The sequence below is a fragment of the Ambystoma mexicanum genome, chromosome 11 (genome assembly GCF_040938575.1).
Source record: "Ambystoma mexicanum isolate Mex_15411 chromosome 11, UKY_AmexF1_1, whole genome shotgun sequence".
Taxonomy (NCBI): Eukaryota; Metazoa; Chordata; class Amphibia; order Caudata; family Ambystomatidae; genus Ambystoma; species Ambystoma mexicanum.
The window spans coordinates 692,842,289-692,867,912 of record NC_090934.1 but is presented as its reverse complement, the minus strand read 5'-3'; the positions used below and the strand labels follow the sequence as shown (position 1 = coordinate 692,867,912).

General features: G+C 44.8%; 1 long non-coding RNA gene across 1 annotated transcript in view; it reads left to right on the top strand.

Moving 5' to 3' along the window:
- The first annotated feature begins 1,037 nt into the window (after positions 1–1,037).
- The window catches only part of LOC138503665 (uncharacterized), a 752,726-nt gene continuing 728,139 nt past the window's right edge, over positions 1,038–25,624 (top strand). The window contains exon 1 of the long non-coding RNA XR_011279684.1: positions 1,038–1,163. This is a non-coding gene — a long non-coding RNA (uncharacterized lncRNA). The remainder of the gene's footprint in view (positions 1,164–25,624) is intronic.

Genomic DNA, 25,624 nt, shown 5'->3' with positions numbered 1-25,624 from the left:
GAGCCACTGACCAGCACTGAGATAATGATTCCTGTCCCTGAGCCGCCATGTAGGCCAGCCTTCAGCTGTCCATCCAGCCTTGCTCGCCAAACTGGTTGCTGACTGATACCCGCAGCTGTCTCCCATCTTGAACTCTGTTGCAAAATCTCAAAGCGCCTTGAAACTAACTCGACTCTGTTGAGGATCAAGAACTCCTAAAGCACAAGGTACACTGTGGTTCTGTCCCCCTCTTCCTCTACGAATACATCTAGTGACGTTTTTCGACCCATTGCTCTCTTTGTGTTGAAACAAAGTATCCTTGCACTATTGTAATTAATTACTGTGGCCAACTACCCTCCTGTCAGTAACCAGAGTTCATCCCTTTTCTTTCTTTGAAACTGTCTGTCCTCTGCATTCCTTAACAGGGTGGGTTGTATTTTGTAGAGTGCTAGAACTGTCTGTTGTGTTAATAATAAAGGAGATATTGACCGGACAGTTCCTCATATCATTCGGTAATTTTATTTTTGTTTTAAAATGCAAACGATCCACGACCTTTCGGAGATAAGCCTGCCGTTCCGTCCACGTTACCAACATTAGACAAGGAGGTTTATAATTTTCTTGTGTTTCAAATTTGTTTGGATCCCTTCTGGTGTACTAGAGGTGTGGGGCTGATGGATGGTTTAGACACCGATATTCATTCCTGGACCACTGGTGCCCAGGAAGTTGATCTGTCACAGTATGTCAATGTTTTAAGTGAACTAGCTTATGAACACAAAGCAGATGAGAGTTGCCTGACCATTTATATAGAATCCAGTAGTTTACTTTGTTTTTTCCAACAATATTTATGGAAGCCCGGCTTTTTCATAAAAACAGAGCAGTTCCTCCAGTTCAGCTGTATGTCATGATGTCTAGCCTTGCCGGCAACAAGTCCTCTATAAACATCTGGGAAGAGCACAATTAGTAAGCTATTAACCAAGTTGGCATTAGACATTATGTTCATGTATTATTTTGTATTTTACCTTCATACATTACCCATTAATCTCTTCTCAGAGCTCAGGTGAAAATGTAAACTCTGCACACAGCCATGTGCCCAAAAAGTGCACGCCAGAAAGAAGCAACGAATACGCCAGACTAAAGAGCTGAATACTTGCCTCAATCATCTGTGTTTAGCCTCCAGGACACAGGTAAGAATCCCTTCCGAAATACTCATCCCTTCATCCATCCGAGGTCCATAAATCATGTACTAAGTAGGCAGTACCAGCAACTATTTTTTAATTTATTTATTTCTTTTGTGATTCAGTTTACAAAGTAAAACTTTACACACATATTCACATAAGAAGGTTCAGCGCAATACAATACAATTGCCAGTATACAGAAATACTAGCAACTATTAGTTATCTACACGAACTTTGCCGATGACACACAAATACGTATCCCCATCTCAGGTAACTTAGATCAGGATACAATCTGTGTGTATAAAATATATGCCTTCATCCAAAATTGGATGGTAGCTAATAGTCTATGCCTAAATGGAGAAAAAACTGAGATCCTCATAGTAGGCTCGCCTGCTCGTTGAGCCAAGCTTCACCCACTATACACCTCCACAGTCATTGACAAAACACCCATCCCAATATCAAATCAAGTAAAAACCCTAGGAGTTTATTTAGATTCAAGTCTCACAATGGGTAAACACATCAGTGCCCTTGCCTCAACTACAGCCTACACCACTAAACTCATCACAGTAAGTCACCCCTTCCTCACGCAACAAAATTGCATCACACTAGCAAGAGCCCTTATCTTATCTAAATTAGATTACTGTAACATACTCCTCTTAGGCACTTCCAAAAAACAACAACAAAATGCAATTTCTTCAGAACAAAGCAATAAGAGCAGCCCTAGGTATAAGCAAAAAGGACCACATCTCGCACCATAGGAGAGAGGCACACCGGTTACCCATCCAAGCCAGGATACTCCACAAAACTCTCTCAGTCACTCATAAATGTGTCACAGGTAATGCACCTTCCTACCTTAACAACTGTTTAAACCGCAAAGGTACAACCAGATGCCTTTGATCTAATACAAAGCTACAGTTACAAGTCCCACGCTTTAACAACGCAAGAACAGGCAACTCTAGTTTAACAGTTTCAGCTCCTAGAATTTGGAATTCTCTCCCTTCCAATATAAGCAACAAACCCATGCTGAGCAAATTTAAGAAATTACGCAAAACCTGGCTCTTTAATAAATATTGAGCACTGTGGTCCTATGTACTAACCTTGTAAATATCACATATGTAACTGCTGCAATGTCTGTATTTGTAACAACTCAAATCAAGCACGCATATCTTATGTAACCTTAAAGTGAAGTATTCTCCTGTAACCCCGCCGTGATACCCTTGGGTTTGGGCCCCGCCGTGATACCCTTGGGTTTGGGCGTACAACAAATGCAATAGATAAAATAAATAAAAATAAATGATCGGTTAGATTGAGAAACACATAGAAACCTCCACTAGATGGCGTCTCACTAAAAGCATTTTGAAAAACATGTTCATGCTTGCTGTGCTCAAAGAAACATCATGAGTCAACAATGTACCCGCAACAGTGCACTCCAGCATTGCCATGTAAAACACACCACATTGCGCTGTAAAGCACATCTGCATGCTACTTGTGCCCAATGCAGGGAAAGTCTGTGATTAAACATGAGCGTTGCCCACTCACCCAACACACATTTTTTTTTTTAACGTACATTAATTGCATGAGTCATCCTCTTCTCCCTCCACCTTGTGGCACGCCGTGGCCAGGGGCCAGCAGTGGGTACCTCTTTTCACTCATCCCTTTCTCCTCCTTTTTAATCAGGTATGGGAGCGTTTAGGATTCGGATCCTACAGCCAGAGACATGCAAGGTGAGGCTGCATTATAGAGCAAGCGCCAGACACTTACTCCATAATGCAAATGGGGTTAAGAGTTTTGTGGGGGGATGGGTGGGGGGGGGCAGCGGCCAAGTTCACGGCACAAGTAGAAAAGGTTCAAAGGTGTGCATGAACACCAATGAACTAAGTCCAAGTCCATGCATGACCGGTTTGCAATAAATCGGTGAGAGACACGCTTAAAAAAAATAACTGAAAACGATGCCCTGAAATGACACTAAACCAATGCCAAGTTTCCAGCTAAACAAACGGAAAAAAAAGGTCACAGTCCAAAAATAAAAGGTTTGAGCAATAGAAATCGAACACAACTTTCGAAAAAACAATCCCTAACTAATTTTGATTTATAACCATTTTGACTTAAAAATAAGCTGCAGTTAAGTAGCAGCCATTTCTGCACTTAGCAGTGTCATACGTTTGGTAATGTTAACACGTTAGGCGCGTGTTTTGCTAAAGTGTGCTGTGCTTAAGTAACAGAGACACAACACGTCGTCAGTGTAGCATGCTGGGAATATTAGTTTGAGGGCAGGAATTCTGGGAGGGATCAGTGGTCGTAGTGTACGAAAAGAAGTAGTGGACTATGTTCCCTGCTGGCATGTCCTCACTCCACACACACCCCACGCCGCACCCCTCCCATGCACCATACAAACCCCTAAACACATGTACCTGCTCTTTAAGGAACACCGCTCCCAACCGCTCCTGCCCACTTCGACCACTCGGAGTGATAGGCTTTACAGAGCAATTAACGTCTCATTGGACCAGGCTGCTAGTTGACAGGTGCGGTATTCTTTTCATGTAACATTGATGTACAAGAAGAGTGCACAGTGAATGCGTGTTTTTTTATTTTTTTTAATATTTTCTCTATAGAAGGAGGATATTTCGTGAACAATTCTAGACTGCAGCGCAACACTTTACAGCCATCCCGCACTGGTAGTAATTGTCTTGTCTGCCACGTGAGGATATTTCGTGAACAATTCTAGACTGCAGCGCAACACTTTACAGCCATCCCGCACTGGTAGTAATTGTCTTGTCTGCCACGTGGTAGTGATTGTTTATGGTATGGAAAGTACCTGCTGAGGGGTAACTAGCAATTCTTCCGTTATACATTTAGGCACAGAAGCATCGGTAGTCAAAGTGACGTGAGCTTCATAATCAGCACTGGCTGAGCAACTTACACCGGACACGATGCAACTGTCACTGTTTTACAAAGTCACACTCCCCCGAAGTCTACGACATAGCCTCTGCATTTAGTCAATGTATGGCCCTGCCATGCAGCTTGCTGTTGTACATGATAGGATGAACATGCAATATTCATGAACTACATATTTGTTTGCGTGCTAAACAGGCAGTCATCACGGAAGTAGAATAGAAAGTGCAGTTCAACAGTTTTCTTTATTTTTTTTTTATTTTTTTAAACGTTATCAATCGCAGTCACAGAAATCAAAAGAGAACAAAAAAGCGCGAATGTAGCGGCACGCGTACCATGATACATAACCATTCGGTTCTGTTGCATGCCCTTCATCCATTCCTCCTCAAGAGGACCCGCCAATGGCGTCCAGTACTCAAGAATTCACCGCTTTGCCAGTAACATTAAAGAAAGACGTTTCCTGGACCCTGAGAGCGTAGGGGAAGGTTTACCAAGCAAGCACATCATAGGATCACAAGGTATATCGGTTAGGAGGATTTGCAAATTGTAGCCATTACATTAGTCAAGAATTTTTGTAAATTACATCACTGGACTACAGTACATGATACATGGAAGCACTGTCCCTATTGCACACAGGGCTGACCGGCTGTATTTCATTTGGTTCCTGGGGAAAATGTATGCTTGATGTAATACTTTAAATTGCAGTACAAGTACTAGATGTGGTGTAATTCTGAACAACTCTGCGCCCGCTATGCCAGTCTGAGATCGTTTTTTATCCGTTTATGTTGACTGTCGCTCATCCAGGTCAATTACTGGTTTTATTGCATATGTGCCCCTCAGTGACATTTGTTTCGACCGTCCAACGGTTCTTTTTCAAACCTGGCACTCGAAATTGATGAATTGTGCACTGATTATCTACTATGATGTTAGGAAAGATTTCGTAATTGCAGGTAATTTTCCTTCCATGTGGCAACCCCTAAACTTTTTGCTGTTGTTTTTCACCTTGTTCTTGACTTTGCCAGAGAAGAGCAGCCTTCTGCCGCACTCCTCTGGGCTTTCGCTCCTTTCTTACGGGGAAACTGACATGCCCCTAAGACAGTCAGTACCGGGGAACGCTGTTTCCCGTAGTTTCTTTTATCATGTTGCGGCTTTCGTGCAACATGACACAAGACGGCACTGTAAGCTAAGTTACAGCTCTCTTGGGTCTCTAGCCTTCTACAGGCCCTAGATACTCGTTTAGGATTGTATCTGATCGGTGCAAGTGATTCAGGGACGGGAATGGTGGCAGCGATCGTTTCTTGTGTTTTGAGCTCCTTTTGGCGTTCTAAGCGCGTTTCTCGCGCTTAACCCAAAATGGTGGCCTGGCTCCCAAAATGGCCAGACCACGAGGCTCCTTTGTCCTGTCCGCTGACCGTCTTGCTCCCTTCACCTTCCCCAGGTCGAGCCGTCCCGGGGCCTTCCTTATTTGGGCATGTACTTTCCCGCAAAACACGGATGCTTTCGCGGGCTTCTACATGTCTTTTGTGTGCCTCCAGGATGTGGGCTGGGATGTCTGGTCCCAATACACATCTTGGGTGCCAGAGAGTCTAGGGTGGTGTGAATGCCTGGGACCACCGTGGTCCGTGATTGGTCCACGAATGGTGTGAGTGTTGATGAGCGGATCTCCCATTGGGTCCCCTCCGTTTTGGCTCGAAGGGAACCGTGGATAAGAGGGGGCTGGAAACACCACTACCATGTCGATCTCCTGAGTTCTCACGAACGAAGGAATACAGGAGCCAAGTATCCTGCAACCACGAGGCTGGACCGAGGAATCGCTGGTGACCCGCTGAAGGACTTCTCCTCTGCACTGCTGTCGCCTTGTGAAACCCTTTTCACCTTTGATCGAACCAGAAGGCCTGTACTGGTACTTCGACCCTTGGAATAGCGGGAACAGCTATTCTCGGCATCTTCACCATCTCCTGCCAGTAAGCCTTCGGAAGCGTCTCTGGGCCATCCAGTAGACTCACCAGCTTACACGGGAGTCTTGCTCTGTAACCGCCGCCAGGTTGTGTAGTATTTCGAGTCCTTGTCACTCTCACTTTCCCAAGTCTGAAGTGAGTAGTGTACATTTGGCTCAGATACACACGGCCGCTCCGTTGCCCTGCTGTGGTAACAAACTGTGCGGGTTTCTTCGATTGGGACGTCTTTTTACTCAACACGACGACGAGGCGTTCCCTGCTCTTTTGAACCTGCCAGCTGCTGAAACTGATGCGGAGAAGCCTGGGTCTGCTTGCATCGGGGACCGGTGAGTAGCATAGCTAGGATCTGGTCGCCCTCCTGCAGGAGCCCATTGCTTTTCCCCGCTGTGTAAAACAGCACCCTTTTCCGTACTCACGCTCTGCTTCTGCCCACTGTCGAGGCTGCGCTTGAGTCGCGGAACTTGTTCTTCTTCTTTTGTGCACTAAACTGAACTGCCTGATTTCCCTCGAAGAGCTTCTCCTTTTGCCCGTTGGCACCAGCGCGTGCAGGTATTTTTGAGCACAAGGCTCCACTCTTCGCAGGGCTCGGACTTCCATCTAATTAGGTGCCTCTGAAGGTGAACTGGGTCTAAGCATTATTTCGCACTGCCTGTTTTCCCTCCCTTTTAGGTGGACTACACATTTCGTGCATATAACGCTTGCGACTGTCGTATTTGTATATATATTGTGTTGATATGGTATGTGTTGGTTTAATATTGTGATATTGTGATTTTCTCGCTACGGTCATTGTTTTAAAGGCCTTGAAATAAATGTGTATATATTTTTTATATAACAACTGTTTGGAGTAGTTTGTAAGTGATCTTGCTTTGTGTGCTCATTGCGGGCTTTCAGTCACCCTCACCCCTCTCGAGACCTAGTCTTGACCGCCGCGATCGCTACCTTGATTGGTCTGGCTCGTCCACGGTTACCCTGTTCCAAGAAATTAGGTTGGCCTTCTGAACTTCTGTGCCACCAGGACAGAGTTCAGAAATCCGTCTTAACAAATTGGTGTACAGCGGTGGGATACGACTGAAGGTATCCAGTGTTGCGCACAAACTAAGGCATTTCAGGTTATTCCAACCAGGACACGTAGTGAATTGTTGTAGTATAACTTTAAAAAGGCCATAGTCCTATCTATCAGGATGGAAACAAATACCTTGTTAACTTTAAATGCTTCCAAATCAGAAACATTGAAAAAGATGTGTGCGGAGAGAGGTGTTTCCTCTCAAGGCACGAAATTGGAAATGATCCAAAGAATCGTGGCGTGGCAAGAAGCGCAGCTTGACGCTATAACTTCTGAGGACAGTGCGGAAGGAGGTGGGGCTGCTCTCACTGGTAGAAGCGACGGTTCTGCCGCTGCACTGATCCATCGCGACCACGAGGACAGGGAGGACGAGATGTCTAATGTTTCCTCTGCCAGTGCTGATGGGGAGGCTATGCTTGAATTCAAGAAGCAAGAGCTCCGGTTTAGGCAGCAGGAGCTTGAATTCAGCATAGCCAAACTAAAAATCGAACAGGCAGAAAAACAAAAAGACAGGGATCACCAGTTGGAACTGGCCAAGCTTCAGTTTGCAAATGGGTCCAAGGGCCCTGGACATGGGTCTGGGGCTTCCTCTCATCCACGGTTTCCGAAAGATCTGCTCAGTGTGTATGAGGAAAGGAATGACATTATGGACTGGCTGAATGCGTTTGAGTATGCATGCGAAGTTCAACAAGTTGACAATGCTGATAAGATTGCCTGGTTACTCAGCAGACTGCCCCATTCTGGCTGTAGTGCCATTATGGAAATGTCGAAGGCTGAGCGAGCTGATTTCGCAATGTTAAAGCAAACTCTCATTTTAAAGTTTGGGAAGACTCCGGCCCAATATTTGAAACGTTTCAGAGAGTATAAGAAAAAGGAAGGTGGTACTTGGGTATCTTATGTCACTGAGTCCTTGAAAAACTTAACTGGCTGGGTCGAAGGTTATAAGGTTTCTACCTTCGAAGGCATGATAAATCTTGTCATGCTGGAACACATTTTTGCATCTTCTTCCCCGGAGCTTAAGCAGCATTTGGCCGATTCGAAGGAGATAGATCCTAAGAAGCTGGCCATTGCAGCAGACTTATGGGTGTCACATCGAGTGTCCCATAAGGACAAAACTCATCCTGGTAAGCAGGAGGAAGGGAAAAAGTCCAAAGATATGGAGGGTGGAGCATCTGATAAATCTTCTTCTCATAAGGGCCACAAAAAGAAAAATAAGGGTAAGAAGCAAGAGAACTCACAGGGTAGTGGAGGTCAGCCTCCGAAACAGAACTCTGGTTACAATAAGCCTCCCTATGTAAACAGACCCAATGGATCTTGTTTTGCTTGTGGAGCAACTGACCACGTGAAGGGGGATCCCCGGTGTAAGGCTAGACCTTTGGGGGTCCACTCCGCTAATCTGGCCTTCTCCTCCTACGAGGAAGAAGAGATTACAGGAGCATCCTTCTCCTCAGACTCATTTCCCAACGGGATAGAGGCTGAGGTAGTTTTACTTTCCCTGGGTTCCTGGGAGCCTAAAGTCGCAGAGGCTTATGCTAGGATTCCGGATAATACCAAGCACTACTTTAAAGACAGTGTGCTGATCAATGGAGTAGATACTCCAGCTCTTAGGGATAGTGGGTGCAGTCGCACTGTAGTGGATTCTACCTTGGTAGACTCAGAGGAAGTTGCCAGAGCTACTCTGATGCCCACTAAGTTGGCTGACGGCCCACTCCGTATGTTCCCAGTAATACCTGTAAATCTTACTTTAAATGGTACAGCAGTCAGGATTCCAGTGAGCATTCAGAGAAACGTCCCGGGAAAGGTCTTGTTAGGTAATGATCTCAGAGCTTTAGGGCTCGTAGGAGACACTGCCGAAAGACCCTACACACGGTCTCAAGCACGGGCAGCATTGGCCAAGACCAATACGCTGCCCCAGCCGAAGGGGAAACCCAAGGCGAAAGGAGTCGACAAGTCAAGACGAGGGAAAGAGAATATTCCCCCGAGCTCGCCTACCATTGCAGTGGAAGAAGTTGGTCAATCGCCCGGGCCTGACGAGGAGGTGGCGATGCCTGAAGTATTTGACCCCAACGATCATCCTGAACTAAAAGACTTGTTAGTTGAAGGAGGTCCTGATAGGGACGAATTCAGTAAAGGCCAACGTGAGTGCCCATCTCTGGAAGGCCTAAGGAGACAGGCCTGCTCCCAGCTTGAGGGTGAACCTCCTGGGACGCATAGGATTTATTGGGAAGGTGGACTCCTGTATAGTGAGCCCACAGAGTCTACAGAAGGAGACCATAGGAGGTTGGTGGTTCCCCTTGCTGTTAGGCCCTTCCTCCTGCAGTTGGCGCATGAAGTTCCCCTTGCTGGTCACCTTGGTATGAAGAGGACCAAGCAAAGGTTATCCATGCACTTCTACTGGCCCAAGATGGGGGTGCAAGTAGAAAGTCACTGCAGGAGTTGTGCCTCCTGCCAGTTGTCTGGTAAGGTTGGCGCGACAATCCAAGCTCCGTTGGTACCGCTCCCAGTTGTGGGGGTACCATTTGAAAGGGTAGGGATCAACATCATTGGTCCCCTTGACCCGCAAACATCCTCGGGCAATAGGTTTATCCTGGTGCTGGTCGACCATGCAACCAGATATCCTGAGGCCATCCCATTGAAAACTGTAACTGCCAAGTCAGTTGCAAAAGCTTTACTCGGCATATTTACTAGGGTTGGCTTCCCTAAAGAAGTTGTGTCGGATCGTGGCAGCAACTTTATGTCGAAGTATATGCAGGCTATGTGGAAAGAATGTGGGGTCACCTACAAGTTCTCTTCTGCATACCACCCCCAGACCAATGGTCTGGTGGAACGTTTCAACAGAACGTTAAAGAGCATGATTGGGGCTCTGGAGGAACCTCAGAGAAGAAAATGGGCTCTTCTTTTACCATGCTTACTGTTTGCCTACCGAGAGCTACCACAGGAGGGTGTTGGCTTCAGCCCCTTCGAACTTCTGTTCGGTCATCCCATACGGGGACCCTTAGCCATCGTCAAAGAGGGATGGGAGATGCCCACTCCCCCTGTTACTACCAACGTAGTTGATTATGTGCTAGGGCTCAGAAAACGGATGGTACTTCTGCTGGGCTTGGCTAGTGATAAATTGAAGGCAGGACAAGCGCTGGTGAAACATTGGTACGACCAGAAAGCTTCCCTCATCAACTTTACACCTGGTCAGCAAGTCCTGATCATGAATCCCATAAGGCCTTGAGCTTTACAGGACAAATGGTCAGGCCCTTACACAGTGGTGGAGCCCCTGGGTGAGGTTAACTATTTAGTGGACCTTGGAAGGCCTGGACAGGCTCCAAAAGTGTTTCACGTGAATAGGCTGAAGGCTTTCGTCCCAAGAGTCGAAATCGCAGCACTGCTACTGGCTTCAGACGTTGAGGAAGAGGAGTCTGAACCTCTCCCCGACCTGTTCCAAAGCGGTCCTTCAGATAGCTCCTTTGAGGGTGTCCGAGTGGCCCCTTACCTGACTTCTGATCAGCAGGCTGAGGTGAAAAGTTTGCTTAGGCAGTTTTCCCCCCTGTTTTCACAGTCGCCTGGTTTGACACCTTGGTGCAAACTTAACATTGACACAGGAGACAGTGTACTTACCAAAAGTAGGGGATACAGGATGTCAGACAAAGTACGGTGTTATATTAAGACCGAGGTCAACAAGATGTTAGACCTTGGGGTGATTGAACCCTCTAGTAGTCCTTGGTCCAGCCCTGTGGTTTTGGTTCCAAAGGCAGGCACTTCTGAATTGAGGTTCTGTGTGGATTACAGGGCGCTGAATGCTGTCACCAAGACAGATGCACACCCCTTGCCTCGAACAGATGAGCTGGTGGATACTTTGGGTGCCTCCAAGTACCTCAGCACGTTTGACCTCACTGCTGGCTATTGGCAAATAGCTTTAGCAGAGCATGCCAAGGAGAAGACAGCATTTTCTACTCCAGACGGCCTTTACCAATTCCGGGTAATGCCGTTCGGGTTGAAGAATGCACCTGCTACTTTCCAGAGGCTTGTGAATCATGTGTTGAATGGGTTGGACGAATTCTGTCTTGCATATCTGGACGATATAGCAGTTTTCAGTGCCACCTGGGAAGACCATGTGAAACACCTCAGGATTGTGCTCCAGGCTCTTCAGAAAGCACACTTGACCATAAAGGCTAGTAAATGCCAGATTGGACAAGGCTCAGTGGTTTACCTTGGACATGAAGTAGGTGGAGGGAGGATACAGCCTCTTCCCAGTAAAGTACAAGCAGTACAAGACTGGCCTACCCCCACTACGCAAACCCAAGTGAGAGCCTTCTTAGGACTCACGGGGTATTACCGCAATTTTGTGGCAGACTATGGCACCATAGCTGCCCCTCTGACTGCCCTCACAACTCCGAAGAAACCCAAGAAGGTAACTTGGACCGACGAGTGTGAGAAGGCCTTCAATGGCTTAAAAGACTCCTTGTGCCAGGCCCCTGTCCTCAGGGCCCCTGATTATCAAAGACCTTTTATCGTGCAGACGGACGCCTCTGACACTGGGATAGGAGCTGTACTATCACAAGTAGATGAGAAGGGTAAGGAACACCCTATTGGTTTTATTAGCCGCCAGCTTAAGGACAGAGAGCTCAGATGGTCCACGGTAGAGAAAGAATGTTTCTTTGTTGTGTGGGCCCTAAGGAAGCTGAGGCCCTACCTCTATGGGACCCACTTCACTGTGCAAACTGACCATAAGCCCTTAAAGTGGCTAATGAACATGAAGGGGGAGAATCCAAAGTTGCTTAGGTGGTCCATAAGTCTAGAAGGCTTCGACTTCACTATTGAGCATAGGCCAGGCGTCCAACATAGCAATGCTGATGGGTTGTCCAGAATGTTTAACCGACCTGAACAAGAGACTCATCCAGGGGTGGATTAGTCCCCCCTGTCCATAGTCTGGGAGGGGCGAGTGTTAGGAAAGATTTCGTAATTGTAGGCAATTTTCCTTCCATGTGGCAACCCCTAAACTTTTTTGCTGTTGTTTTTCACCTTGTTCTTGACTTTGCCAGAGAAGTGCAGCCTTCTGCCGCACTCCTCTGGGCTTTCGCTCCTTTCTTACGGGGAAACTGACATGCCCTTAAGACAGTCAGTACCGGGGAACGCTGTTTCCCGTAGTTTCTTTTATCATGTTGCGGCTTTCGTGCAACATGACACAAGAGGGCACTGTAAGCTAAGTTACAGCTCTCTTGGGTCTCTAGCCTTCTACAGGCCCTAGATACTCGTTTAGGATTGTATCTGATCGGTGCAAGTGATTCAGGGACGGGAATGGTGGCAGCGATCGTTTCTTGTGTTTTGAGCTCCTTTTGGCGTTCTAAGCGCATTTCTCGCGCTTAACCCAAAATGGTGGCCTGGCTCCCAAAATGGCCAGACCACGAGGCTCCTTTGTAATGTCCGCTGACTGTCTTGCTCCCTTCACCTTCCCCAGGTCGAGCCGTCCCGGGGCCTTCCTTATTTGGGCATGTACTTTCCCGCGAAACACGGATGCTTTCGCGGGCTTCTACATGTCTTTTGTGTGCCTCCAGGATGTGGGCTGGGATGTCTGGTCCCAATACACATCCTGGGTGCCAGAGAGTCTAGGGTGGTGTGAATGCCTGGGACCACCGTGGTCCGTGATTGGTCCACAAATGGTGTGAGTGTTGATGAGCGGATCTCCCATTGGGTCCCCTCCGTTTTGGCTCGAAGGGAACCGTGGATAAGAGGGGGCTGGAAACACCACTACCATGTCGATCTCCTGAGTTCTCACGAACGAAGGAATACAGGAGCCAAGTATCCTGCAACCACGAGGCTGGACCGAGGAATCGCTGGTGACCCGCTGAAGGACTTCTCCTCTGCACTGCTGTCGCCTTGTGAAACCCTTTTCACCTTTGATCGAACCAGAAGGCCTGTACTGGTACTTCGACCCTTGGAATAGCGGGAACAGCTATTCTCGGCATCTTCACCATCTCCTGCCAGTAAGCCTTCGGAAGCGTCTGGGCCATCCAGTAGACTCACCAGCTTACATGGGAGTCTTGCTCTGTAACCGCCGCCAGGTTGTGTAGTATTTCGAGTCCTTGTCACTCTCACACGCTTCGTACACTTGCCGTTCCCAAGTCTGAAGTGAGTAGTGTACATTTGGCTCAGATACACACGGCCGCTCCGTTGCCCTGCTGTGGTAACAAACTGTGCGGGTTTCTTCGATTGGGACGTCTTTTTACTCAACACGACGACGAGGCGTTCCCTGCTCTTCTGAACCTGCCAGCTGCTGAAACTGACGCGGAGAAGCCTGGGTCTGCTTGCATCGGGGACCGGTGAGTAGCATAGCTAGGATCTGGTCGCCCTCCTGCAGGAGCCCATTGCTTTTCCCCGCTGTGTAAAACAGCACCCTTTTCCGTACTCGCTCTCTGCTTCTGCCCACTGTGGAGGCTGCGTTTGAGTCGCGGAACTTGTTCTTCTTCTTTTGTGCACTAAACTGAACTGCCTGATTTCCCTCGAAGAACTTCTCCTTTTGCCCGTTGGCACCAGCGCGTGCAGGTACTTTTGAGCACAAGGCTCCACTCTTCGCAGGGCTCGGACTTCCATCTAGTTAGGTGCCTCTGAAGGTGAACTGGGTCTAAGCATTATTTCGCACTGCCTGTTTTCCCTCCCTTTTAGATGGACTACACATTTTGTGCATATAACGCTTGCGACTGTCGTATTTGTATATATATTGTGTTGATATGGTATGTGTTGGTTTAATATTGTGATATTGTGATTTTCTCGCTACGGTCATTGTTTTAAAGGCCTTGAAATAAATGTGTATATATTTTTTATATAACAACTGTTTGGAGTAGTTTGTAAGTGATCTTGCTTTGTGTGCTCATTGCGGGCTTTCAGTCACCCTCACCCCTCTTGAGACCTAGTCTTGACCGCCGCGATCGCTACCTTGATTGGTCTGGCTCGTCCAGAGGTTACCCTGTTCCAAGTAATTAGGTTGGCCTTCTAAACTTCTGCGCCACCAGGACAGAGTTCAGAAATCCGTCTTAACATATGACAATAGCAAACATAATGTTATGACGAATACAAGATACATCGACAAATGGCCATTCCCATTATTCACATAACAAAGGTAGTATGTCACAATAAAGGTGAAAACAAATAACAAGAAAGAGGAAGGGAAAACAAAGAAATAGAAGGGAAAAGACAAAAGGAGAAACACTCATGAGTTACTGCTTATAATGCATAGAGAAAATATTCTACACAATTGTAAAATAGTGCCTATATTGACGTCTTACCCAATTCATTATATCTGTGCAATGAGGTTTGTTCCAAATGGCGTAGTGGGTCATGCTTGAGTTAAGGTGACTCTGGTTGGAAACCATGTGTTTTCCATAAGAAAATCAATCATGGGTTTACTCTCCCCAAATAAGCTCTGCTATATTGATCCGTCTTTTCCCAAAGCGACATACGCAAACATTTTACGCAGAGTCTTGTACCGGCATTGCCATTCCTTGTTTCATTGTGTATAGTTACTATACATTCATAGCTTTGCTATTAAGCGCAAGTTGGCTATGCTTTTTTAAACTTGTAAAGCCGAAAGGTGCTACAGTCACCCTGTGTTAGCAGGATGTTTTCTTTCCGCGTAACGATCTAAGCCCGTTGGCGTCACGTGTCCTAGTTCGATTGTGCCCGCCATCGGTTTGTTTATAACTCCTCCCCAAATGCATGCCGCTATGTGCGCATCTGTTCAGGTCAGTCATATTGATCTGTCTATTGCAGGGCGGCCATATTGAAAAAGATTACCTATATATATTTCTAAGTATACATGAAACTTAATTTCCTGTGTACTGTTGCCAAAAGACAGAACGAAACAGAAATTATGATTGACAACTCGCCGAATTACATGGCATTTAGATATCTATCCACAACGGAGCATATCACATTCGATTTCATACTCATTTTCACTATATAGTCCAAATTGAGGCACGTATGCTTCGTAAAGAGAAATGTGCTCAAGCAAATTGTCCCCTACTAATGTAGTCATGCCCTTCCTGTTTATTTAATTGTGTTAAATACAGTGCAAATTACTTTGCATAAGTTAACAAAAAATCCTTAAGGACAGAAACAACCTCATCATCAATAGATTATAATTAATCTCATAACGTGGAGCTCCAAGGTAGCCTGATATTGAGTGGATGTGTTATTCCAGTCTAAAAACAAATCTGAGCTGAGGATCCAGAGTGCCCTGTCGGTAAAATTCCCCCATCGGGATATTTTGTACTACTGTACTAATTCTTGATGACAACTAGAGGGGTGCAAGGTGGAGTTTACCTCAGTGGGTTTCCTAAAGGTACACCTACTTAGAGTCTGATTTGTTGCTTGAATGGGAAGGTCTAAAAAGTATATATATGTCTTATGACTCTGGTATGTGAAAGTGACCCCATACTTGACCGTGTTAAAGAAAAGTCCACACATTTGGATAGTTGTACGTCATTACATCTCCAGATCATAAATACATCATCTATATATCTTTGCCAAATTATTATATGTGATGTAAATCTTTCCTCCCGATATATCACAATATCTTCATACATGCTCATAAATAGATTGGCTAGTGCTGGTGCATATTTAGCATCCATAGCAACTCCTTGTGTTTGACAATTAAATATTATCGCGCCTTGAAACACTTGTGTATAGGCACGTTATAAATGCCATATCATATCATATATCTCATTGAACAAGAATTTATTGTGTTCCAGAGTTATTTTAAGCATGTCCGTCAACATTTCCACATTTGAAATGGGAGACAGAACTGTCTTTCATATTGTTTAATTGCCAAATCATGTTTAATAGAGGTGTACAGTGCTCTGACATCTAGAGTCACCAACAGAAAATCTTCCTTCCACTTTATCGTCCTCAGAATATTGAGTACTTGCATGGTGTCTTTAAGATGTGAGGGTAATTTATACATTTGCGGTCAGAGAAAGGTGTGAAGATATTCAGACAGTTTTTTCTGTCGCCCAGCCGATCCCACTAAGCATCGGTCTGCCTTCTGGAATCTTGTCATATGCTTTGTGAATTTTAGGTAATATATATATGGTGGGCATAATCGACTCTGGTACTAGAAGAAAGGATCATTCTGAGTCAGTGATTAGCCCTTGGTGATACCATTTGTGAATCTATTCTATTAAGACCTGGACTGTTCACTTTCTGGGATCTGATCTTAGAATTTGATAGCATCCAGGAGTATCTAAATGTGTTTTGGCCATCTGCAAATAATCACAATCACATTTCCAGGTGCTTGAATAGGACCTACCGGTTTCGATGTGATTGGCACAATTTGACCAAGTCTTCATCAGGGGACATACAATACTCTACAAGGATTACACATAAACAAGTTAATTGACCCACATAAAACATATACTCATTTGCCATTTTAAAACACATGAGTGCCATTTGCCACCGTTCTTAATTCATCATGCGCATAAGAACATATGGTGAATCCCAATAGTCCCTGAAAAACCTTTGTGCCACAAAACCAAGCCATGGTGCAAAATAGTAACCACGCAACAACCGGGGACCCAAACCATACCAAAGTATTGTTCAAAATACCATTGCATCAGTATAAACTGAATTACCTAACATACTGTGTTGTCTCTCCTTTGTTCATAGGTGTAGATAGACAATCAGTTGTCACCTAAATGGACAATAGATAAACCATCACTAATGGCCCCTACCCGGGTAGTAATACCCCAAGAGGACAAGGTACGTGCCATTTAACAATTTTGCAGTTTGGTTCCCTATACTCACCAAAAACGTCCTATTGTTGACCATCTTTTACTGTGCATCAAACGTGCACAGTTTATTTCACTATTTCTGAAGCCTCATTTATCCAATGGTAATTGATCTTCAAAGCCACATTTTCTGTAGGCACAAGAAAAGGTATACTGAGCAGCTTTTACATACCATCATGTATTAGCAGAGTGATCATAAAAAGGGCAACAAATGTGTCCACAACCTGCATAATGTTAGCAGCACTCGAAATAAAATGCAGCTCATTTGTCAAGACCAGGTGAGCAGAGTGCTCTACAATACATGAGTCACATTTAACAAACCATATTTAGTTTTCTGGACGGATAGAGAAGGATTTGACAACGTCCTCCTCCTTAACCATTCAGTGCGTGTTATTAGACTCCATGGGGGCCAAAATCTCCTTCACGTGAATGCCACAGTATAAAATGTTAAATGTGGCTTTTGTGAGCTATCAATTTACATATGCGCGCTCAAATTATGCATAATTCATTTAATGGGCAGATACAGTAACATTTATTTGTTAGCGTTCCCCTCCTTACCCATTCAATGTGCATTGTAAGGCTTCAAAGGGGCCAGCATCTCCTTCTTGCGAGTGCTGCAATTTGAATTCATAATTACAGCATTCACAGGCTATCAGTTTACGTATACGCGCGCCCATCAGGACCCAATTGTGCTACATCATCTCGTTTTACATTGAAACCGGACGTAGATGGACAAATGCTTGTCTCGAGTAAAAATCAGGATAATGGGGACATGTTTTAAATTTGTACCCATCCTAAAATAAATTCAGTTGAAGTACAAATAAATTAAATGTGTGTGTTGGGATTATTGATACTAACCACAGATGCCGGAATACACATAATAACTACTATATGCTAGGTTAAGAAAGCGTGGGGCAGAAATTAATTAACCCATACAGCTAGACCACTAACAATGTTAAAAATTAAATTGAATTAAAGATACTTACTGAGATAGATGCTTGGCAGCCAATGCGTGATAAATTAAGCCACAAAGTATACCATGGAACCTGCCCAAGTGTGGCACAGTTACAGAACACCAAAACTACTTCAGAAGAAGGGGTTATGTTAAAAAATCCCACTGTTCCATTGAACTTAGACCTCTCTCAAATGTTCTCAAGTTAAAAATTCATAATTGGTCCTTATAGGCCAGTTGTTTGGCTTCTTGTGCTGTAGTCGCTTCCTGGATCTTTGCCACACAAAAAAAGAGAAGTCAGCCAAACTGTGTCCCATTTCCAAGAAATGGGTTACCAAAGGAGCATTTACTGTTCTTGTATGGATTTTTGACTGATGTTCATTAATTTTCAGATGCAACTCTCTTGATGTCTTGCCAATGTCGATCTTCTTAGATGGGCACAATACTGCATAGATGACATTTTTACTTTTACAGATTGTAAAGGCACATAGTTGCCATACTCTCCCCTCATGTTCAAACGGCTGAACTTTCATGGAGTATTTACATGCTACCCATGAAGTGCAAAGATAATGTCCAACCACTGGGGCATGATGAACATTGACAGTTGTACGTTTTACAGACATATGACTTGCTTTTGAGAGCTTTTGTTTTAAATGTTGACCTTTTTTAAGGCAAACAGTGGTTTGTCCAATTTCCCTCCTCCTGCATTCAAAAGTCTCCAATTTTTCAAAATTGCTCCCTGAATGGCCACCCTATGTTGGCAAAATGTGAAATAAAAGCAAGCGGTCCACAGAGTTCGTTTTTTTTGGGTAGAAGAAAGGTATCTGGGTTGGTAAATCTAATCTATTTCCTGCAGTGTCAAATTAGTATTTTTGGGTAACCCTGTTTCAAAAATCTGGTTTGCGAAGTGTCTGCATGGTCATTAAATTTAACAATGTCTGTACAATTGCGTCGCAGATGCAGAAACATGCCATTGGGTAGGTTCTGTAACAGACTTTTGGGATGTTGACTCCCAAAGTGTAGAGTAGTATTTCTCTTGGTCACTTTGCTGAACAATTCTACTTGAAGACTGCCTTCCGTATGAAAAATGAACAGATCCAAGAATTGTATTCTTTCTGCAGAATGTTCATGTGTGAAATTCAAATTCACATCAATCTTATTCATCCAATCAACAAATTGGTTCAAGGTCTGTTACTGTTCCAAATTATAAGGAAATCATCAATGTACTGATGGTACAGGACAATTACTGAAAGAAGGGATTTGCATTACTTAGAATCATCTGTTGTTCAATTAAATCCATGTAGATGATGGCCAGATTGGGAGCAAAGATGCAACCCATAGCTGTCCCCTGGCACTGCAAAAAATAATCCTCTTTAAACATAAATAAACATTGTCAATACCAATGTTGCACAAGCAGTCAGGAAGTCTGTAGGTACATTATGAGGTGTTGGGCATCTATTTCACATAACCTTTAAGATCTGTATTGCTTTGTCTTGGGGGATGATTTTATATAATGCCTCTATGTGCATAGTGACCAAAAGTTCTTCAGCCAAGTCAAAATTGAAGCCTTTGACTCTAGTGATGACATCTCTAGAATTCAAGAAAAAAGTTGAAGTTGTCATCACTATAGGTTTAATAAAAAGTCGATGTATCTGGACAGTGGCTCAAGAAGCATGCCTCACCCAAAGAAATGGGCCTTCCTGGAGGGTTGAGAGGGTCCTTGTGAATCTTTGGAGGGTGTAGAAGAGGGGAATATGTCCTGCAGACTGATTAATGAATTCATGTTCTTTCTTGGACAAATATCCCTCCTGTAGACCCCTCTCACTCAATGACAGAATTTTAAACTTAATCACTTCCGATGGATTTTGATATATTTTCTGATAATGACCTGTAATGGCTAACAATCTATACACCTCTTGATCATATTTACTTGCATCAGTCACAACAATACCTCCACCCTTGTCCACCACCTTGATCACTATTGAATGGTCCAAAGCCAATATCTCAACAGATTGAATTTTGGCAAGGGTCAGGTTGGGATAGAACGCAAGATGTTGGCTGGTGATGATCTTATCAAATTCTGCAAGGACCAATTTCTCAAATGTCATCACTTCAGCTGGTACATCTGAAGTGCTAGGAATAAAGGTGGACTGTATGGTCAGGGTAGTAGTATTTCTATGAAATTCATTGTTTTTATTGGCAAAGAAGAACTTTAGTCTCACTTTGCGTAAACAATATTTGACCTCACTAGAGAACTGCATGGACCTTGGAGTTTGTGTGGGATCAAATGACAGGCCACATTGTAATATTGATGACTCTACCTCACTCATCTCACGTGAGGACAAGTTTAAGACAGGTACAGATACATCTACCACTGGTAAACCTGATTGCGGGTCTGAAAATCCTGGTTTGTTTGTTTGTTTGTTTATTCATTTGTTAGGCGCACCAGACTTGTGAGTAAAAGGGCACAACAATATGGAAATGCAAAGCTTACGAATATACACAGGATACAGTATTTACATGGTTGCGAGATATACAGTTTTTACATGATTACAGGATATGCACAATGTACAAAATAGGGGCGAAGCCAGTGAATAGCCAATGTAGTTACAAAAATGAACAATGGGCACTGTACAAAGGATATATATGCTAGAAGGGTGGCCCTTCGTATAACACTTAGGCTCCCGAGTAGATTACATTACACAAGGTTTTCAGAGTTAACGCAGTAGTACACTATTAATGCAGGATGAACAAGTCTCTTAGGAAGTGGGCAGGTCCCCAATGGGTAGTGGGAGACTAGGGGTCAGTGGTGATGGTGTGTTTTATTACATTTTTCCTGAAATGTAGGTAAGGTTGGTCTGCTCTCAGATCCAGAGGCAGTGAATTCCAGAATTTAGCTCAGTGTTAATACATTTGGTTTGGCTGGTGGTTGACGTTATGCATTTGAGAATTCTGTGTATGCATGTTGTGTGTTGCTCCGCCTTGATGAAACTTTCTGCGGCCATGACAACTGCCCCTTCGTGTGCAATACCTTGTTATTCCATAGTGATATAGCAGGGAAGCATGGTCTGTCCATGCCTCATCTACAGTGTAGTCTCTTCCAGGTATCCACTGTGGACCTGACCAGTTCAAGCTTGCAGTTGTCCCCCCTGTGTTTTGATAGGAGGAGAGATTGCAAGGAGTAAGGGCAGGCAGACATTTATTGATTCAATGCAGACATGTGGGTACAAGGACGAGCCTGGCATCCAGTAGGAGGAAAAGTGAGCCCCTGTTGCCAAGTAGTAAAGCTCAATTTCAGATGTCACCCATCCACCTGTTTGCATTGGCGAACCATTATTTCCCAAGTAACTTCTGGAATCTTGGGAACCCAAGCCAATGTATTAACACTGAGCGTAACTTGGCAAAGAAGGATTTCCTGGGTCACACTGGAATATTCCAGAAAAAATGCAGAAGTGTGGGCATGATTAACACTTTCACTAGGGATATTCTGCTGTATAACGACAAGGGGAGAGCGATTCATCTGTCCACTCTGTTGGTAAGGGAGGGCAAAAACTGAAGTTGATTATCCACAAGCAAAAGAGAGTGGTCTCTCCTGATCCTGATGGCCACATTCTTTACTGTCTCCTGTTCCCATTTAAATTTCCCTATTTCCTTTGGTTTGGTGGTCTATCAATTGTAAGAGCTCAGTTGGCATGGAGCATATGGATTCTGATGGGTAAGGATATCACAAACAGCAGTGGCCACAAAGGGCATCCTTGGCACATTGCTTTATGTATTCCAAAGCTCAAGAAGCTTTGCCCAGGGTGCTGACACTTGCAGTAGGCTCAGCGTACAGTGTCCACTGGCAGCTCGTAAAAAAGCCTGACATGCCAATTTTCTCCAATACCCCAAATAAAAATTGTCAAGACAAAGATTGCAATGTTTTTTCAGAACCCAGAAAGGCAGTGACTGACTGAGTTCGCGGGTCAATCTGGGCTAAAACTGCAAAGAGTGTTCACAACTTCAATGCTGTGGACCTCCCCGAAAGGACGGCAGATTTATCAAAATGGATGATGCGGACAATTACCTTCATTAATCGTCCTGCCAGAACCTTTGCAAATATTTTAGTATCTAAATTTAACAGGGATATTGACCTATAAGAAGTCCAGGCCTCCAGAACCTAGTCGGGATTCAGAAGAACAATAATATGTGCCTGATTCATTGACAAGAGGGGGTGGCCCACCTTTGGCACTTCCTTCCATACCTTTAATAGTTGAGGAGCCAGCACCGCTGCAAACACCTTGTAAATCATGGTGGTAATGTCATCCTCCCAGGAGTCTTGGTCACAGGTAAAGCATTGATGACTTCCAGGATCACATTCATCGTAATCGGAGCATTAATATGAGAAGCATCTTTCAGATTTAATTTTGGGGGAAAATAGCCCTCCAAGTATTCATCAATGTCCTCAGGGGATTTCGTGTCCAGTTGCTAAATAGTCTGACATAATACTGATATAACACATCAGGTATTTTCTCTGGGGATGTGACCATATGACTGGCAGCATTTCGAATAGCAGTGATATCTGGGTTGTATCTCTGTTATGAGCCATGTAAGGGCCTGGCCCATTCTCTCACTTTACCCATGCTTCCAAGCCAAAGCAGCTCAAGAGAAGTATTTTATTTCTCGATCTGCTGTTGCCTGAAATTGATCCATTTTATCCCTCAACGGATGTTGAAGCACCTTGTTATTTGTGTTTGCCAACCCACTTTCCAAACTCTGAATCTCTAATCCTAAGCATGATAATTTGTGCGGGATGGTTCTGAGTATGCCACCTTCCAGACCCATACAGGTGCCCCCAATGTAAACCTTAATCCATTCCCAGAATGTGGCCACCAAAGACACCAACCCTGTGTTAGTTTAAAAAAAGGAGGACATTGCAGTGTTCCGTTCCGCTTCAAAGACCACATCAAGTAGAGCACCTGCTTTGAAGCGCCAGGAAGGGCGGTGAATGGGCATGTCAGGTGGCATGAACACACATTTCAAGGGGGAGTACTCAGAGAAGGTCCAGAGAAGCAATGCACAGCTGGAGGTGGCATTTAACATATGGGGGGATGCAATAATAACATCAATTCTAGAGTATGTATCACGCACTTAAAAGTAGTAGGAAAACCCAGACACTTCCCTGTTCACCATGTGCCATATATCCACCAGATCAAAGAAATGACATACATCTGTGGATCTCTACAGTAGCAGACGTGAGTTCCCTTGGCCTAGTTTTGTATCTGTTCCTGACCACATCTATATTTGTGTTAAAGTCCCCATTCCACACCATCTGTGATATTCAGAGCATCTGTCGGCAAGGGCTGAAACAAATTGTGGTTAATCTATGTTATAGGCGTATATTTTAATACATGTTACTGTTGTATTTGAAAGCATTCCTGATACTATTACAGAGCAACTATCCTGGTCTAATTCTGATGCCTCGACCCATAAAGGGAGGGAGGGATTTATGGATCAAACTCATTACCTACCAGATTTTGATGCGTATGATGTGTAAAATCGAGAGGTTCCCCGTGTTTTCCACAAATCCCAAGTAGGATGGTGTTGCTCATGATTCCTAGTTCCAAACGCTGTCGTAACTCAACAATGGCGACAAGGACATTCTTACTGGGTCACCCAGCCCGGTTGAACCCACCCGACCGAAGCTGCAGCACGGCGTGCAGACCGTGGCCGCAGGCCCAAGACGTCATTGCCGCTTCCTACTTACTGTGTCATTCTGCGCTCAGGCGGCGGTGGAAAGACGACGGCTCTTGCTCGCCTGCGCACCCTTCATTCAAGATGCCGGCACGGAGATAACTAAAGCCCAGGACACAAACGCGCACACAAGTCACGTGGGCCCTCAAACTCGTAAAGCCTCTTTAAACAGCCCTAGCCATGTGAAATTACAAGGTAAAAATTGGCTAGAGCACGTCGCAGCAAAGCACATCACTCGTGCCTGCCATCATGTCAGAAGACAACACGGACAGCGGCCTCCAAAGCCGCCAAGCGAGTTCCACCCCCAGAGTGGCAAGCAGCAGAGTCGCTACAACTGCGCAAGCAGTGCCTCATTTTGACACGACAGACACAAATAGTTTGGCACCCAGGTGGGCTTGATGGCTAAAAGAATTACATATCTACATTGACGCCTCTGGAGTCAGAGAGGAATGCCGCCTGAGAGGCATCCTGCTTCATTCTCCAGGCCCCACGGTACGTGATATCGTTTTTGAAATGCCTGATTCCAACATTGACTCATTTCAAGGTATAATTGACTCATTGAACACATATTTTGCACCATTGCGGAATGTCGATTACGAGAGGCATGTCTTTCACACAACTACGCAGGACAAAGAAGAAAGCATGGACAATTTTGTCATGAGACTAAGAAAAAGAGCCAAATACTGTGATTTCGACAAATATTCCACTGATGAAGCTCTTAAATCACAAGCTATTGCAGGATGTGGGTCCCCTGAATTTCGCAGAAAGCTGTTACAAAAAGCAGGACACTGGAAGAAATCCTTCAAATAGTGAGGGCTGATGCAGCATTAACGCCACAAACTGAGTTGCTCGGAAATATCACCATTACACAGAACGCCAAAACGGCAACAGTTTGCCCCATTCGCACTCCTGCTGACTCTTCAGATCAAAAAAAATGCTATCGGTGTGGATTCCGATTTCCTCACGTAGGACCATGCCCTGCTATAGGCCATTATTGTGACAGATGCGGGGGAGAAAACCACTTCCAGTCCGTGTGCAAAAACATAAAATTCTTCCAAGGTGCAGAAACCAACAGAGAGTCCTGGAAACAAGATGGCCGAAACTCAAGGCGGGAAAGCCCGCGCAAACACTCGAGTCATTTCACCGTGCCCAGCTGGAGGCGCTCACCCAGCTCGTCCAGGGAACACCTGCCATCTGCCCGGCGGCGGGAAGAAAGGAGGGACACCTCCAGTCATCGCAAGAGCCGACACAACTCCCCACAACGCAATTCAAGACAAAGAATCAGATACCTGGATGATTCACCGCAAGAAAGAAGAATGGCCAGATCATCATCGTCCAGCGGGGAGAGAAAATGAGCATATGTTCACGCCATTGGCAACGACACAGCGGCAGAATACAGTCCGACGCTGTTGCTTCAACTGAATGGGCAAAGTCTGGAATTCCTGATTGATGCAGGTGCCACAGTCAATGTTATAAGTGACATAGTATACAAAGTACTCGAAACAAAGAAAGAATTACGGAAGGCTGACACATTTATATACCCATACGGGTCCAATACACCGCTAAACTGCAAAGAGATGTTTACCGCTAAGTGCCAATACAAAGAACAAAGCCAGAAAGTACAAATGTATGTAATCAAAGGAGAGGTACCCGGAGGAAGCATTCTAAGTTTCCGTACAGCCATACAAATGGGATTAATCAGCATCATGTACCAAATCATGTCTGCCTACACCTCCAGCGCGAAAGAAATGATTCAAAAGATGTTCCCATCTTTATTCAAAGGGTTAGGCCGTCTAAAAGACAGACAAATCAAGCTACACATCAACCCACAGACACCCCCCATAGCTCAACACTATCGGTGCATTCCCCTCGATATACAAAGACAAGTGGAAGATGAATTACATTCGCTGCTACAACAGGACATCATCGAGCCAGCGTCTGGCCCAATGCCATGGGTCTCGCCAATAGTACCCGTACCAAAGAAAGACAGCACGTCGAGCATACGCATCTGTGTAGACATGCGTGCCCCAAATGTGGCCATTGAAAGGGAACGACACTTAGCACCACGCATGACAGACATGATGCACCTTCTACACGGT